Genomic DNA, 17,934 nt, shown 5'->3' on the forward strand with positions numbered 1-17,934 from the left:
ATGTGTGCAGTTTTCTTAGGACAGTGCATCACAACCCTACAGGATGGACAAGATGACCAAGAAAGCCACCCTCCCCATTCGGGACCAGTAGGCTGTCAGACATAGCTTACACCGCTAACCATTTCCTCACCTCCGTGTGTCTCTCTTCTGCCTGACCCACACCTCCATCTCCGTGGGTATTTTGCATCATGAAGGCTGATTTTCCTGTGTGACGGATGTGTGGAACCAGCCTCGTGAATTTGGAGTCTCACTACCATTTTAAGTCAATTTTCTAATTGCAATTTAATTCAGTTTTATAAAGTAAGATAATGGAGCACTCACTACCTCACCAGGCAGCCCATTTCCTGGCTTCAGTTTCTTAAGGGTAAAACCGGAGCAGGTCTCGAGCTGTTTGTGGACACTCTCAGATGCCGTGCACTGCCAGTGTTGGCATATGATAATGAGAGCCTGCATTTAGGGTTCCCTTTATGGCTGATTACAACGCAGTCTACACTCATTATCTCATTTAAGCTGGTGTGTGTGCATATAAGCCATACTTATCAATGTTGGTCACTCGCAGTTGACATGGGCTTGAGCAGAGACCTGCTGCCACTTGGAGTTTGTGTAATCTAGGATGTTGAATATATTTTCCAGTGTAGCCTTCCTCTGTTTTCCTTTTTTCAGGTGAAGTTTGTTGCAGTTATTTATGTCTTTTGTCCAGAAACACCACCGAAAGATGCTGTGTCTGATTGCTTTTAGACTCAGGTGTCTTGGGGTAAGCTGAGCAGCTGAGGGTGCCATCAGCAGGGGAGGGAAGTTACAATGGTGGTACCCAACCTAGATCAGTGAACTTTACAAAATACTTGGATAGCTGTCTTTTAATATAATTGATTGCCTTTGTGATTCTATGTATTCTATCTTATGTGTTTAACACTGTTCTAAGAAGGGCTCCCCAGACTGGGTTGGAAATTCTGCACCAAGGTTAAGAATCCCTCTGGTAAAAGGAGATTGGGACAAGAGAGCAGGGCGGATAAAGCAAGCACCTGATGTCCATCAGTGGTTGCCTCTCCTTGTCACTATGGCTCTTCTGATCCAGAAATGAGACACTTTGACCCCTGCCAGGCTTCTGCTTTCATCTCTCTAGGCCATTGTTCTGATGTTGGCTTCACGCTGATCCATCCAGCAGTAGGTTTTCTTCTGGTCAGAGTTTCTCTGACCTAGGTTCCCTCTCTTAGGTTTTGGTTTTGGTTTGTTTGCTTTTTACATAGCCATGCTCTGTCGGTAACCCATTATCAGCCTAGGAAGGCTGGGGACCCAGATGCAGTTTAGTAGAACCTGCAGAGATTCATCAGACATTTCATGTTCTGTGTGGCCCTCCTTCTGCTTGGTTGTAATTAGAATCTGCTCAAATAAATTACTTATTTTATATGATTTTTTTACAATAGTTTGCATACAAAATTTATGTACAAAACACTCTTTTTACATGGATGTCATTTTATCCTCTCATTTATGTGTAGATAAATAAGATTTTGGCAGGTTTTTGTTTTGTTTTGTTTTTGACTTGGCATAATATCTTGTACATAGTAGACATTTAATAAATGCCTAAACTGGATTTGGTTTACTTTATTGGTTCATATATAAACAATGAGTTTCCCATTATTTATTTATATACCCTATTGTAGAGTGTGTATGCTAATCCTCATTGTGCCCACCCTTCCACTAACATTCACACAAGCCATAGCTCCCTTTTTATCCTCTCACACCCAGCCTTCACTTCTGCCTTCTGCACCTGACTCCACAGTGGCAACAACTCTAAGGAAATTAGAGGTGCCCTCCCTTGAGGCCATAGCATAGTTAGGGTGTGTTCTGTGGTTGAAAGTTGGAGAGCCCCTGGTCTGGTAGTAGGGAAAAGATGGAATGGGTTGTGGAGTGCTTTCTTGTAGGGAGAAGCCCAGGGATACAGACCCACATTTGTGCCATCTGCCACCTGGTCCTTCATCCCTGAAGGAGGCTGGGGGTATCTCAGGGGGAGAGACTCACTGTCCGTTAAACAGTGACTGGGCACCATATGTGCAGCTGGATTGCAGAGAGCCTCAAGTTGGCCTTGTAACAGCCATTCCTATGCATCCACCTTGGACGCATGTGACTTTTGTGTGCCGCGGTTCTCTCCTCTGAAAAGTGCTCGTGATTATACCTGTTAGCTTACAAGGTTGTTGTGAGGATGAAGTGAGATCATAGATGTGCAGTGTTCTGTGAGCCTCTCTCTAAATGGCAGTTTATTGTGGAAGTACCACCTGAAATCTGGCTTCCTGTGATGCCCAAAATGCCTCTAAAAAAGGGCCTGAAGTATCTGTGCAGACGAGACATGTAGATGCCTGAGAAAATCAGTTTACTGTATTTGACTGTGAATGACTGTCTGTGAATAAGTGAAAATGTTAGCAACAGGTCCCTGTTTTAAGAGGTACTGTAATATTAGATGCTCTAGCTAGGAAATTGGGGAACCGTGGGTCAGTCAATAAGCCTTTATTAGGTGCCTACTGCATACCAGGCACTGCACTAGGATTACAGACGAAAATTGAACACTCCCTGTCCTGAAAAAGCTTACATCCAGTCAGAAGAGACTTGTATATGGCCATAGAAATAATGACGACAATATAACTGAGGGAGCTCTCAGCCCCTGTGGGATCTGGAAGGGTTAAGCCTTGAAAAACAGGTAAGGAGAGAGTTTAGCCTAGGTGTGGCAGGCAGCCAGGACAAGGAGTGGAGACAGGATTCCCTGTATGGAGAACAAATGGACCATTTTGTCTGGAAAAGGTAGATGGGGCCAGGTTGTAAAGGGATTTTAGGTCAGAGGAGTCTGTATTTGACCCTACAGGTAATAGGAAACCTTGGAAGTTATTGAATAGGGGGGTATATCATTTTAGGAAAATGACAAATGTTGTAAGGCCAAGGAAAATCAGGTACATTAATGCAATGGTTTTTTAAAATTTGTTTTTAATGATCATTTTTTAAAAATTGAGCTCCAGATTATCTCCCTTCCTCCTCCATTCCCCACCCATTGATTCCTAAGCAGTATGATAGATAATCAGTTACATATATGAAGTCATGCAAAACATATTTCAGTCTTAGCCATGTTGCAGGGAGGAAAAGGAAGAAAGCAAACAAGAAGCTAAAGAAAGCGACAAGGCTGGCCTCAGTGTGCACTCAGAGGCCACCAGGTTTCTTTCTAGAGGTAGAGAGTGTTTTCACTGTGGGTCCTTTGAAATTGTCTTGGATCATTGTATTGATCGGAGTAGCCAGGGCTTTCACAGTTGACCATCACTACAGTGTTGCTGTCACTGTGTACAGTGTTCTCTAGGTTCTGCTCACTTCATTTTGCATCATTTCAAATAAGTCTTCCAGGTTTTTTCTGCAACTGTCCTGCTCATCATTTCTTAGAGCACAATAGTATTCAATCATAAACATATGCCACAACTTGTTCCGCCATTCCCCAATTGATGGACCTCCCCTCAGTTTCCAATTCTTTAATCTCTTTAGGGTACAGACCTAGGTCTGGGTCAAAGTCCTTTGGACATAGTTCCAAATTGTTCTCTGGAATTATTGGACTAGTTCACAACTCCACCAGCAGGCAATTAGAATCCCTATTTTTCCACATCTCCTCCAGCCTTTATTATTTTCTAGCCAATCTGTTAAGCGTGAGGTTGTGCTTCATAGTTGTTTTCATCTGCATTCCTCTAGTTATTAATGATTTAGAGCATTTTTTCATGTGACTATTGATAACTTTGATTTCTTTTGAAAACTGCCTGTTCATAATCTTTGACAATTTATCAATTGGGGAATGGCTCTTAATTTTTATAAATTTGATTCAGTTCTCTATAAATTTGGGAAGTCAGGTCTTTATCAGAGAAACTTGCTGTAAAAATTTGTTTCCAATTTCCTGCTTTCTTTCTAATTTTGACTACATGGATTGAGTTTGTGCATAACCTTTTTAATTTTATTAAATCAGAATTATCCACTTTATTTCCCATGATCATCTCTGTCATTTTGGTAATAAACTCTTCTTCCCTTATCCATGGATCTGACAGCTAAAATTTTCTCTGCTCCTTAATTTGCTTATCACCCTTGCTATCTAAATCTTGTACCCATTTTGACCTTAATTTGATATGGGATATGAGATGTTGGTCTATGCCTAGTTTCTGCCAAACTGCTTTCCAATTTTCCCCAGTAGTTTTTGTCAAATGGTGAGTTCTTGCCCCAAAGCTGAGGAATCTTTGGGTTTATCAAACATTAGATTACTGTGGTCATTTACTACTGTATAATGTGTATCTAATATATTCTAGTAATCTACATATTAGCTCTATATATTAGGTAGTACTAGATTGTTTTGATGAATATTGCTTTGTAATACAATTTGAAATCTGGTACTGCTACCTTCCTTCACACTTTTTTTCCCACTGATTTTTTTAATATTCTTGTCTTTTTGTTCTTCCAGATGAGTTTTTTCTACCTCTGTAAAATAATTTTTTGATTGTTTGGTTGGTATGACTGAAGAAGTAAATTAATTTAGGTAGAATTGGCATTTTATTATATTGGCTCAGCCTACCAATGGCCAATGAGTATTTCTCCAGTTGTTTAGATCTGATTTGATTTGTGTAAAAAGTATTTCAAAATTATGGTCTTATAGTTCCTGGGTTTGTCTTGGCAGGTAGACTCCCAAGTATTTTATGTTATCTGTAGTTTTTTTAAATAAAATTTCTCTTTCTGTCTCTTCCTGTTGGGTTTTGTTGGTACTGATATAGTAGAAATACTGATGATTTATGTGGGTTTATTTTATATTACAACTTTACTAAAGTTTTAATTGTCTCTCCTAGTTTTTTAGTTGATTTTTTAAAGTTCTCTAAGTACACCATCATCTCTTCAGCGAGGAGTGATCGTTTTGTTTTCCTCATTACCTGTTCTAGTTCCTTCAATTTCTTTTTCTTGTCTTATTGTCTATGATACTGGTGATAAATGGACATCTTTGCTTCAAACCTGACCTTACTGGGAGGGCTTCTAGCTTATCTCCATTACAGATAATGTTTGCTGATGTTGCTTATTATTTTAAGAAAGGCTCCATTTATTCCTGCGCTTTCTAGTGTTTTTGGTAGGAATGTATTTTGTATTTTGTCAAAAACTTTTTCTGCATCTATTGAAATAATCATGATTATATCATAATATGATTGTTGTTTTTGTCGTTAATATGGCCCATTATGCTGATAGTTTCCCTAACATTGAACGAGCTCTGCAGTGCTGGTATAAATACCCCCGGTTATGATGTGTGACCTTTGTGACATATTGTATAGTCTCCTTGCTAATATTTTATTTAAAATTTTTGCATCAATATTTATTAGGGAAACTTGCCTATAATTTTCTTTCTCAGCTTTTGCTCTTTGTGGTTTAGATATCAAAACCATTTGTCGTAAACGGAATTTGATAAGACTTCTTCTTTACCTATTTCTTTTCCAATTAGTTTATACAGTATTGGGATTAATTGTTGTTTAAATGTTTGGTAGAATTCACTTGTAAATCCATTTGGTTTGGAGGATTTTTTTCTTAGGGAGCTCATTTATGGCTTATTCAATTTCTTTTTCTAGAATAGGGTTATTTAAGTATTCTATTTCCTTTTTTTAATCTGGGCAGTTTATAATATTCATCCATTTCTCTTAGATCAGTTTTACTGGCATACATTCAGGTAGAATAACTTCAAATAATAGCTTTAATTTCATCTTCATTGGTGGTTTATTTACCCTTTTCATTTTTGATGCTGGTAATTTGATTTTCTTCTTTTTTATCTTATTGTTTGTTTTTCATAAAACCAGCTTCTAGTTTTATGTATTACTTCAGTGGGGTTTTTTAAAGCTGTTTTATTAATTTCTCCTCTGATTTTCAGGATTTCGTTTTTGGTATTTAATTGGGGATTTTCGACTTGTTCTTTTTATAGTATTTTTAATTGCGTGCCCTATTCATTGATCTGCTCTTTCTTCTTGTTGATATATTTAGAGATAACAAATTTCCCTTAAGTACTCCTTTGGCTGCATCCCACAAATTTTGCTATTGTCTCATTGTCAATCTTTTTAATAAAATAATTGATTATTTCTGTGATTTGTTCTTTGACCCACTCATTCTTTAGGATTAGATTATTTAGTTTCCAATTAATTTTTAATCTATGCTTCCATGGCCATTTATTGAGTATAATTTTATTGTATTATGGTCTCAAAAGTGTGCATTTAACGTTTCTGCTTTTCTGTCTTTGGTTGTGAGGTTTTTATGTCCTAATACATTGTCAGTTTTTGTGAAGGTGCCATGTACAGCTGAGAAAAAGGTACACTCCTTTCTGTTCCCATTCATGTTTCTCCAGAAGTCTGTCATACCTAAATTTTCTAAAATTCTTTTCATCTCCTTAACTTCTTTCTATATTTTATGATTAGACTTATTTAGTTCTGAGAGGGCAAAGTTAAAGTCCCCCCACTAGTATAGTTTTCCTTTTTATTTCCTCCTGTAACTCATTTAACATTTTCTTTACACATTTGGATGCTTTGCCATTTGGTGCATATGTTTAGTATTCTTATTACTTCCTTGTCTGTGGTGCCTTTTGGCAAGATGTAGTTTTTCCCTGCTTATCTCTCTCTTTAATTAGATCTATTTTTGCTTTTGCTTTGTCTGAGATTATGATTGCTACCCCTGTCTTTTTATGTCTGCTGAAGCATAACAGATTCTGTTCCAGTCCCTTATTTTAACTGTGTGTGTGTGTGTGTGTGTGTATGCGTGTGTCTCTGTTTCAAGTGTGTTTCTTGTAAATAATATTCTTTTGGATTCTACCCACCTCCATTTTATGGGTGAATTCACATTAATGCATTGTTGGTGGAGTTTGTGGATTGGTCCAGGCATTCTGGAAAGCAATTTAAAACTCTACCCAAAAAATCACAAAACTTTGGCCCAGCAATGCCTCTGTGAGGCCTGTGCTACAAAAGAGGAGAAGGATTCATAGGTACAAAAATAGAACAGCTCTTTTTATGGTGGAAAAGAACTGAAAACCAAGGGAGTGTCCATCAGTTGAAGAATGACTGCATGCATTATGAAATATTCATGTAATGGAATACTGTTGTGTTATAGGAAAGGATGAAAGGGGTAGTGTTAGAGAAACCTGAGAAGACCTATATGAAAATGTTTGCATCAATATTTATTAGGGAAACTTGCCTATACTTTTCTTTCTCTGCTTTTGCTCTTCCTGGTTTAGATATCAAAACCATTTGTATGTCATAAAAGGAATTTAATGACTCCTTCTTGGAGTCCTACTCTCTGTATTCAGAGACAGAGAATCAGTTCTTGTTCGTTGAAAAAATAAAATTTATTTAAAAAAAGAAATTTGAGAAAGCATAAGAAATGATGCGAAGTGAGATGAGCAGAACCAGGAGAACAGTTTGCGGAGTAAAAGCATTGTAAAGACAAACAACTTTGAATGATTTGAGACCTGTGAATAGCAGTGACCAGCTATGATTCCAGAAGCTCAACAATGAAGGGCACTCTCTGCCTCCTGACAGTGGTGGGATCAGGCTGCAGAACGAGACCTGTCGTTTTTGGACATGGCCACTGTGGGAATTTGTTTTGTTTGACTGCACATGTGTTACAAGGTTTTTGTTTGTTTTTTGTTGTTATTTTTTAAAGGGGAAGGTGAGAGGGAGAGATAATAGATTTTTGATAATAAAAAAAATTGCATTTTAAAAGAAAAGAATATCACTTTAGCCACAATCTGGACAATGGATTGCAGTGAGAATAGACTTGGCATCAAGAAGACCCGTTTGCTCTTGCAGCAGTCCATTTAAGAGGTGATGAGGCCTAAGTTGAGCTGATGCCTCTGAGGATGGAGGACATCAGAAACATGGGAGAGTTGATGTGGAAGTAGAATTGTTCAGACTGGTGGGATATGTTGAGAGGTAGATGGGTGGGTGGTGGTAGAGCAAGGAGTCAGGGATAACTCTGAGGCTGCAAATGTTGAGTTAATGGAAGGAGCTCTGATAGAGATAGGGTGTTTGAATACAGAGAGTAGGAAGTGAGTACTTATGGAACATTGTGTTGTTGGGATGCAGAAGTGATGCTTTCAAGAGAGATGGGGATGAGTCTCTCTGTAAGCAAACCATTTAAAGCTGCTGTCTGTAGTTTTCCAAGTATGGTTTCAGCTTCTTTACTGGCAGCATGGAAGTACCCTTTCTCATACTGTATGAGCCCGTATGTACTTTAGCAATTTCATTAGCAGTAGTAATTTTCTGAAAAAATTTATTTTTGCTTATTTGCATCTAAATTTATTCTGGAAAAGTTCATATTCTGTCTTGCCAACCACTTATGGTTGGTGTTACACTAATCAGAGTTTCTTATTCTTTCAGACTTCTTTATCTCTACCGTATTGTTGTCATCATATAAATTGTTCTTCTGGTTCTGGTCACTTTGCTGTGCATGACTTCATACAAATTTTCCCAGATTTCTCTGAAACTGTCCCTTCCCAATTTCTTATACCACAGTAGTATTCCATTACATTTATCTGCCATAACTTGTTTGTCCATTTTACAGTTTATGGTTACCCCTTCAGATTGTCATTCTTTGCCACCTCAAAAAAATAAGTAGTTTTTGTTTTGCTTAGGATTAATCCTTCCCTTAATCTACCCTCTCACAATTCCGCTTTCTCTCCCTTTCCCTTCTACTTCCCTTTTGAGTAAGATGTATTTTTGTCTTCTGGAATATTGTGTTCCAAGTTCTCCCCTCCTTTATAGTGGTGGCTGCTACATCATGACTGCTGTTAGACTCAGCCCCTTTTAGCCATATGGGAATCTTCTGGTTCAGAATAACAGAACTGTAGACTTTGCTTTGGCCTTGGATCTTGCCTGGATTATTCCTTTGCAGGTTTCAGGCTGGTCTACAAGCTGGACCTGAAACCTTGCTCTGCTCCTGCCTTTGGGCCACACAGATGCTTCCGTCCCTCTGTCATACTTCATACACAGGACCTGTGTTGAGTGGGCACAGTTACCTTCCTCAGTCTGCCTTGGATCTGTGACCCAGAACTGGGCAATAGGTTGACAAAGTCTGGTGGACTCTGCCTTGGTGCCTCAACCTCTCCCTGGGCTGGAATGCTCCTGTCTAGGTTCTGTCCTTGGTGTTTGTACTGACTTGACTTGGAAGAATGTTTCACTCAGACTTTTCTTGGGTTGGTCTGGTGCGTTTTCTAGATCTTTTGGAGGAGTGCTTCCTGCACCTCCACCATCTCAGTCCCACTTCTACTTGATTACTTTAAAAATAATCACTGTCCTGCTTTCATGGTCATTCAGAAAAATCACCCTTGTTAGTGTCACTTTTTAAAGAGTCAGTTTGATCTTTATTTTAATTGATTAAAAGTAAGTTTATCTTTGGAAGATTTGTTGGTGAAAAGTAGATTTATCTTTGTCCTCAAAAAAATTAATTTATTTTGGTTATTGCTTCCTACCTCTACAGTTCAGAAAATGCTAGCACAGCAAGAACATTCCTTGCCTTGGCCATTGATCTGGGCAGATCTAGCTTTGTAATTGGTGTGTAGGTCAATTCAGCAAAGACTGATTGAGCACCGACTATCTATCTACTAGGCACTAAGCTGGGGCCTGGGGCTACAGAGATTTAGAAATGACAGCAGTGCTGCCCTCAGAACTGCAAGTACTTGCTCACAGTCTCTTGGGGAGAGGGGGATACCCAGGAGATGAAGAACTGGGGGTAGAATGGAGATCCAGACAGGATGCCCTAAGAATGTGTGGGGAGCAAGAGAACCCTTTCAGTTCTGGGAATTGGGGGTGGGGTGGGACCTGGGACCCGGAACCTGAACTGTGCAGTGCCAGAAGAACTCTGAAGGATGTAGAAATTCAATAGAATTGGATTCTAGCCATGGGATGACACTTCTGCAAATTCATGGCATCTGGAGACTTAGCTAGTATTTCTCTGTAACACCTTAACGTCAACGCTCACAACAGCCATGGAAGGGAGGCACTGGGATTATCATCTCCATCTTACAGATGAGTAAACTGAGGCTGAGGGAGTTCAATTGACTTGCCTGGTGTCATATAGTCAGTATCTCAGGTAGGACTTGAACTCAAGTCTTTCTGACTCCAGATCCAGTATACTCTCTCTTGCCCCACTTTTAGGTGAACCTCCCAACAACCCAGTGAGAGAGTGAAGGAGAAAGGAAAGAACTAAGCATTTATTAATCCCCTACTATGTGCTAGCCCCCTGGACCAAGCACTTTATAGTGTCATTTCTTTGGATTCTCACAACAAGCTTGGGAGAGGAGCTGTTATTATCCCCTTTTACAGTTGAAGAAATTGAGGCAGGCAGAGGTGGAGTGGCTTGCCCAGGGTCCCACAGCTAGTAAAAGTCAATGACAGTGGGTTTCAACTCAGCACTCTGCTGTATCCTAGGTGCCTAAAAAAGTACTATTACCCTATTTTACAGATAAGGAAACTGTGGCTGAGAGAGATTCAGTGATTTGCTTAGGGTCATATAGTAGTAAGTGACTTGGGTTCAATTTGAACTCAGGTCAGCCTGACTCCAAGTGCCATGCTGTATGTACTCTGCCCTCTCACTGCAACAGAAGGTGTGAGGATGAGTAGAAACCAAGGTAGGTGAGAGTAGCTTGCCGATGAAGGGCCTTGAATGTCACACTCAGGAGTGTATATTTGATCCTGTGGACCCAAGGTTCTCAAAGGGTATGTTGTAGCACTAGGTGGGCCCCCAGATCCCTGGTCTGGAGGTCCGGCTGCCCTGGAGCCTCCTTCAGTGTTGGTGGATCACATGGTGTGAGACCCCTGCTGTGGACACTTGACATGCAGATGCAGTGTGATCTCAGCCCTGTCTTGTGGTGTCAGGTATAGGTCGTGCTTGGAGATGCCTTGAGTCTCCATGGGGCTGTCAGATTGGCAGAGCAGGTTCTCTGGGATGCTGTTTCAGCAGTCCTGTGGGGAAGGGTAGCATCAGAATCAAGAGTTAGCACATGCCTGGGCTGGGTCCCATGGCTGGCCCTTCCAGACACGAGACCTGTTGTGGATATTCCTTTGTGACCCGTGGCTTTGTGGTCTTCTCCCTTGGCAGCTCTCATCCTGTCCTCCTGGGCCTCCCAGGAAGCGCCCTCTGGCCATCACCAGTCACTTGTCATGAGACTAGCCCATTTCTTTCTGCACTTCTGGGTGACGTCCTTCACTGCTCATCTTTGAAAGCTGTAGGAACATGTCACAACCACCTCCCACAGGTGGCTTCCCACTGCTTTCTTGGGAACAGCTTTTCTGCATCTGGTGAAAGAACCCCACCCCTGCCAGGTTAATGGAACAGGTGCTATTATCCAGACTGCAGGCAGCTGAGCTAAGAACCTTGCACAGTAATGAGCAGGCATTGACTGGGTACTTAGGACGTACCAGGCACTGGGCTAAAGGTTTGGGGTAAAAGGCCAGGTCCCGCTCTAGAGGCCAAGAGGGAAACCAGCAGTCCTAGAAGGTGGCCTAAGAGGGAGCCTAAGTGGGAGTGTGTGAGCAGCTGGGTGGGTGGGGCTAGGTGGGGCCTTGGGAGTCTCCAGGTGTAAGGGGAGGGAGGGAGGGAGGCTTGTGAACTTTGAGAAAGCAGGTGAAAGGATGTGTGACCTGTTTGGGGTTGTGGGGGAGGGTAGGGGTGTGTGTGTGTGTGTGTGTGTCTGTCTGTGTCTCAGGGACACTTGTTGAATGGGGTGGGGGTGCTCATAACGCCAGGCCTCTGCTTTTGGCAGAATGCCTTGGAGTGCAGGCAGTGACCCCGGTGGGAGGTGAGTTTCACACCTGTATGTGCTGAAGGTCCACATCTCCTATGTGCCACCTTTGTGGACTACGGGAGGACTGACCCCAATGCATGGATGTTTGTAGAAGGCCCCTGCTGCTTCAGGGAGGAGCCACGCTCGTCACCAGCGTACCTGCCATTTACAGTTCTTCTTGGAATCAACCATCATTTATCAGACAGAAATAACAGTAGCATTTATTTGGTGCTTCAAGGTTTGTAAAGCAGTTTACAGACATTGTCACAACTCTGAGAGACTGGAACTAGGTAGGGAAAGTGACCCCATTTTACAGAAGAGGAAACTGAGACTTGGAGAGGTTTTAGTGACTTGTTCTAGGGTCTCATGACTAGCAAGTCCAGGGCTCCCACCACTTTGCTGCCTCAGTATTCAGAGATTGTTGTTTGCATTCTCCGAGCCCTCCCACTCAGAGTAGTGAAGTAGGACTTGTAGTGGATAGAAACCAATCCCAGGTGAACCCTTCAGGAGAGGCTTCCTGGTGCTCTAGGGTTTTGTGGAAGTCAGCTCCAGGAGCAGCACCTTGGTCAGAAGAGTTGGTTGGCCTTTTTTGTATCATCATGGTCTGTGATTAGTAATTATATATAAACCTGGGAAAAGGACCTTTATCTTCTTTATATACTTTAAGTAGATGATTTGCAGGAAGCTTTTACAATTATTCTCTGTGGCCTATAAGAAATGATGACCCATAGACACAGAGACTATTGGTGTGTGATCTGGATGAGGTCAGGGCTTGAGGAGTCTTCTGTCCCAGACAGCACAACAGATTAGCAGAATATTAAATCATAAGGATGTGCAAACTTGTTACAGACTTGCTAAACATGTGCTAATTGTGGTCATTTTGAGTTAGTAGAAAGCATGACATATTCTACGAAACAACTGTATTGCTTTCAAGTAGTTGGTAGAACTAGCCAGTTAGTAACAACTTAAGCCAAAGCTTTTTCACAGTTCGATCAGAATAATTTGCAGTTTGCATAGTCATCTTAGAAGGCAGTTATAGATTAGCAATTCTAGATTAGCCTGGGAAGATAGTAGTATCAATTGTCAATGAACAAAGATAGGTAGTAGACAGGTGGTAGAATCAGTGTGGTTCTTTGAAGGGCAGAATACTTCTGTCCAGTTTAATTTCATCTTGGAATTGCTAGACTTTTCCAGACTCTTCTCTTTGGCCTCACTTGAGGGTAGAACAAGACGGAGGAGCAGAGAGAGTTAAGTGTAGGTGGTCAGGCTATTGTGAGCAGCTGGGGAGGCTTCCGTGGATCCTAATAATTGCTGATCCCCAGCAGTCTTGCTGCAAGGTTCCAGCGTACGCAGCAGTAGCCTAAGCATGAAGTCCTGTCTTACGTAATTGACTGTCTCATTAAAGAAATTGATCCAGTGAGAGGCAGAGTATTGTAGCCATCCAAGCAGTCATGAGTGAGCAACGTGGTTTCCCCAGGAGGAATCAGTGTTGGAGCACTCCACAAAGGTCAGTCTTTTTAATCATTTGAATGATTGGTCATTGAGGGATAAAAATATAGGCTCTGTATAGGCTAGTGAGTTGAGTAGGACAACTGGAAGAGAAGACTAGAATTCTGAGTAACCTAAACAGCATCAGAATTTTACAGCTGAATCAGACTTTGAGATAATTTAGTCCAATCCTACCTTCTCATTTTATAGATTGGAAAACTGAGGTCCAACAGCAAAGTGACCACCTCAGGGCTATAGAGTTGGCCAGTGGCAGGGCCAAGGTTGGACCCTTGTTCTCCCTGCTGTGCCATTATGCATCATTTTTTGAAATTGGGATGGAATCCCCGAGGAACAAGTGCAAGGTAGTCACATATGAATACAACATGGGCAGCTGGCCAAAATGTGGAAAGTCATAACATTAAAAAAAAGACTCCGTTGACAACATTGACTATGAGTCATAATGAAAGAGTTGGGATGTATGTATTAACATGGTCTGTTTGGGAAGCTCCAGATGCCATTTTAGAAGATGGCCTTTTAAGGTTAGATTTAACTCTTTGAATGGTCAGAAAACCCTGGCATTGATCAGGTAAAAGAATATCTAACCAGACCCAGCAGAGAAGTTGTTTCTCAACCTCTAAGAATTGCAGGAGGTCAGAGTTTGGGCTGAGGCTCTTTATTGTCTCATACTGGTTTTCTGTCCTCCAGAATTCGAGGTTCTTTTTGTTTCCTGCTTTCCTGTACTTGGGAGCCTGTCCTCTACCATGATCTGTGTCCTTTTCAGGTGAAAATGAGGACATGTCTTTAAAAGGCAAAAAAGTTTAAAAACATTTTTTTCAACTTTCTGGAAAAATTGACATACTCAGTTTTTTACTGAAGAGCATAGAATAGGATTTGGATGTCAGGTATCAGATTTTTCATTGGATTTCTTTACTTTGTCCTTTGGCACCGATGATGGTGAGTAATCTGCAACTCTCTTCCTTGAAGCTTGTTTGCCTCTCAGTGCTTCATGAGCAGAGCCTGACTGGGTGATCACAAGGCCCATAAGATCGTGCTGCCTCAGTTTCTCTGATTACATAAAGAGAGCAGTTTCCGCTTCCCCTCTTGGCTGAGGCCAGCCTCTCTGTGTGAGGGTGAGACTTGCAGAGTTATCTTCAGCTCTGAAAAGACCAAGTTCTCTTGGGGTGAGTGTCTCTTAGCTTCACAGGCTGACTTTGGTTAGGCCTCAGGGACGCGCTGCCTTGTCAAAAGGACCTCAGGGGTGAAACTGACTTTTGGACTTCATCCTGTCAAGCAGAGTTAGCTGGTGGCCATGTTGTCTGAGCCCTGGACTGGGACTTCCCAGGCGGTGTCAGGACCCTCCAGTGCATCACAAAGACCCCACTCGTGTGTCACAGCCAGTCAGGCTTGTCGCCAGCACAAGTGCTCTCAGCCCTGAGCCCCCTGCATGGATTCCCTCCCACCAGGGTTGCTTCTGAGTGTGTGACCCTCTTTTCTTACCCCTTTAATCCATGTCCCTCCTGCCACCCAGCTGGATTGGAAGGAAACTTCCCTCAAGGACCTCTGTTTGGTGTTGCTCCCAACTCTTCCAGGTAGGCCTTGATGTGCTGAGAGGTCAGTGTGCTGTAAGAGGAAGATCAATGGAGGAGGATGTCCTGCGATGACCAGGGCCGGGACAGAGTTCTAATCCTGACCCAGTTTAGAATTCAGAGCCCATTGAATGCTCTCATGACAATTTGCCTAAGTTCTGTGACTTTGGGGACAAGGCTTTCCCTTCCAGCTTGCTCAGGCCTAATTGTAGGGGGTTGACTTTGGGCCTGAAACAAGCTTTTTTTGCCATGTGTTCTCAGGCTCAACCCTCAGGGCCATCTCATGGGATGAGGTCCGCTGCTGCTCCTCCTGCCAGCGTTCTCTTCATTTCCTGGCACACTGTGTGTGCAGCAGAAACATACCTCTTGACACTCCAGGGAAACCCAGTCTCCTCTGTGCAGCAAAAGAGTGCAGTAGCCTAGGAGCAGGTAGGGCTGGGCCAACTGGCAGCCATCTCCTCAGCTGCCTTCCTGCTTTCCCCCTTTTCCCTTCTTCAGCCTTTGTCCTTTCCCCCTCTTCCTGTCCTTGTCCCACACACACAGAGAGAAAACCACACAGTCACTGCCTCTTTCTCTTGCCGTGCTTTTGACCAAACGTCATTTCTCTGTAGATTGAGCTTTTAGAGAATGAAAGCTGTCTCCAGCCTGCTAGCCGTCTGCATCTCAGAGCCCTTGGAAAGGTCTCTGGTGATGGTCAGAGACGTGGTTGAACAGTGGGGAGACCCTGGCAGACTGGCCCACTGGCTCATTTTTGTACCCTTCCTAGTGAGCTGGGGCAGGGGCAGCTGCTGTGGCCCAGTGAGCAGGTCCAGTTTGTTGGTGTTTGGAGCTTCTCTTTTGGCCTTTATTCTCAGTAATTCAGCCCGAGAATGCTCCTCCTCCATCTCTACTGCTGTCCACCTTGTCTTTTCTTTCATTACTTTCAATTTCACGATGCTGACAGGTGAATAGCCTGCATGATTTTTGTCTGTATGGTTCTAGTAAATGATTTCTAGAATTAATTTTAAATAGTTCTTGTAGTTTTAAGATTCTAATTTGACTAATGACCACAATAGTAGATGTGAACTTGGAAGTGATGTCTGTATGTATGGATGCTTTTTCCTGAGCCATAAATCTGCCAGGTTTCCTTGGTGAGCTCTTTTGCTTGTAGAGAAACCAGAAAACCTAATCCTAGATGTGTCTGTCATGGGTGCGAGATTTACTTTGGCTCTGCCTCTGTCACTGGTGAGCCTCCCCAGTGATCAGCAGCCATTCAGGATTTTAGCTAGCTTTATTCACTCAACTTCCAATTCTGCAATTCAGCTGCATTTGTATTTGCTCTTTAGTTATGTGCATTATTTTATAATGGACAGCATCTGTACATCAAATTGTTTTCCAGCTTGTACGACAAAGTCTACAGCCAGATGGGCTAATGTCACCCTTTACTATTCCCAGCAGTTTTTTATCACTTATCTCAGTTCCACCTGTATTTCAGAGACATGGAAGAAATAAGTGAATTCCTATCTGGTATCTCTCCTGTGTACCTGTGATAAAAATAATTTATATCATCTCTGCCTGAATGAAGGTGAGAAGATTGAGTGGTGGAAGATGGGATTATTGTGAAGTTGTTTACTTTTTTTTAATGTGTGTTGTGTGTGTGCATGAATCAGGTTTTAGAAATGTGTGTGTGTGTGTGTATACACACATATATGTGTGTATATATGTGTATATAAAATGTTGTATTCTCTAAGATCAGTAGGCCACCTACATGTAATTGGTCCATTAAAAAATGGTATTTGGCCTGGAAGCTTAGCACTGAGGTAAAGTTTTTTCTGACTTGTTCATAAAACTATGAATGATGATAATGAAAGGCGACAGGTTTGCTGGCACCTGAAAACTGCTGATAACATGGACATCATTTCAGAACTTGGGACAGGCAAGAGTGCATTAATTGACTGCATTGTCTACTAACTTGAAAAAACAAGAATTTCCATTATTGGATGTCATATGTGGCCATCAGGTGCAGAATGTTTGACCCCAAGTGATGTAGAAAGCCGTCATTTCTAGTGTCCCTCAGAGCCCTCTGGCAGCTGCTCTTGAGTCTTTGAAAAGAGGGCACAGGAACTGTCACCCTGACAAAGGGCCCTTCTTGTCTCCTCCTGCCATGTATTCATGGCATCTGGTCAGCCAGAGTCACAAAATCAAACCCCCGTCCTGGAAGCAGGTTCCTGACAGGAATAGGAAGTGAATCCAGATGTAGTCGAGGCATTGGATGCTTAGCTCTAAGACATTTGGAATTCTTTGTATGTGACAGGTGTTTGAAATAATAGGGAAGAGGGAAAGACAGGCCGATGCTTCAATCATGGATTCCCCTTTTTCCTGAATGACAGCTGAGGCTGCTGTGTGTCAGCAGGGGACAACGAAGGGATGCCATCCACTCTCTCCTGTTCACTTGGTTTCCTTCTGGCACCTGAGCAACTGGACCATATGGAAAATGATGTCCCTCTTATCCTCTGTGCCTTTGGGAGCCATTTTGTCATCATCCCCAGCCTTCCTTTGATAAGAGTGTTCATATAATCTCACTGCCACAAGAGCTGGTGTTGTGTCTCCTTGTGGAGTTAAACATCAGTGGGGCAGCTCCTTGCCCACCACAAATCTCCAGCTGAGAAAATGCTAACGATTCTTCCAGCACCTTTCATGCATTTGTGAGCTTTTAGTGAGAGTCCAGTATTTCATCCCTGTTGGTAATTCCCTCCCCCACTTCAGTCCCCTCCATCTATACTCTACTTCTTCATGAAGTGTTGACTGGTCATGGCATACCTTTTTGTAGCAGCAAAGAGCTGGAAAGCAGGGAGATGCCCATCAGTGAACAGTGGTTAATCAAAGGGCAGTACAGAAAGTGGTGTCATGTACTGGGCTTTAAGAAATTATAAAGAAGAATTCAGAGAAGCTTAGAAAGACTTGGATTGAGGATGAGTGTGCAGAGCAAAGTAAGCAAAACTAGGTATAGGCAATGGTATTAATGATATAAATGGAAAGAAAAAGGAATGAAGTTGAATATTGTATAATTATAATAGC

The 17,934-nt window shown here is 42.1% G+C and overlaps 1 protein-coding gene across 13 annotated transcripts in view; it reads left to right on the forward strand.

Moving 5' to 3' along the window:
- TNRC6B (trinucleotide repeat containing adaptor 6B) overlaps positions 1–17,934 on the forward strand; it is a 217,451-nt gene that overhangs the window by 86,430 nt on the left and 113,087 nt on the right. The window contains exon 1 of one of the 13 annotated variants that reach the window (XM_072656222.1): positions 14,804–14,880. The exons of 11 other annotated variants lie outside the window; for them this stretch is intronic. The gene's annotated coding sequence lies outside the window, so the exon portion shown is untranslated. Of the gene's footprint in view, positions 1–14,803; positions 14,881–15,138; positions 15,307–17,934 lie in introns of those variants that run through there. One more of the 13 variants, XM_072656221.1, reaches the window with a different exon arrangement.

This window comes from Notamacropus eugenii, chromosome 3, assembly GCF_028372415.1.
Source record: "Notamacropus eugenii isolate mMacEug1 chromosome 3, mMacEug1.pri_v2, whole genome shotgun sequence".
Taxonomy (NCBI): Eukaryota; Metazoa; Chordata; class Mammalia; order Diprotodontia; family Macropodidae; genus Notamacropus; species Notamacropus eugenii.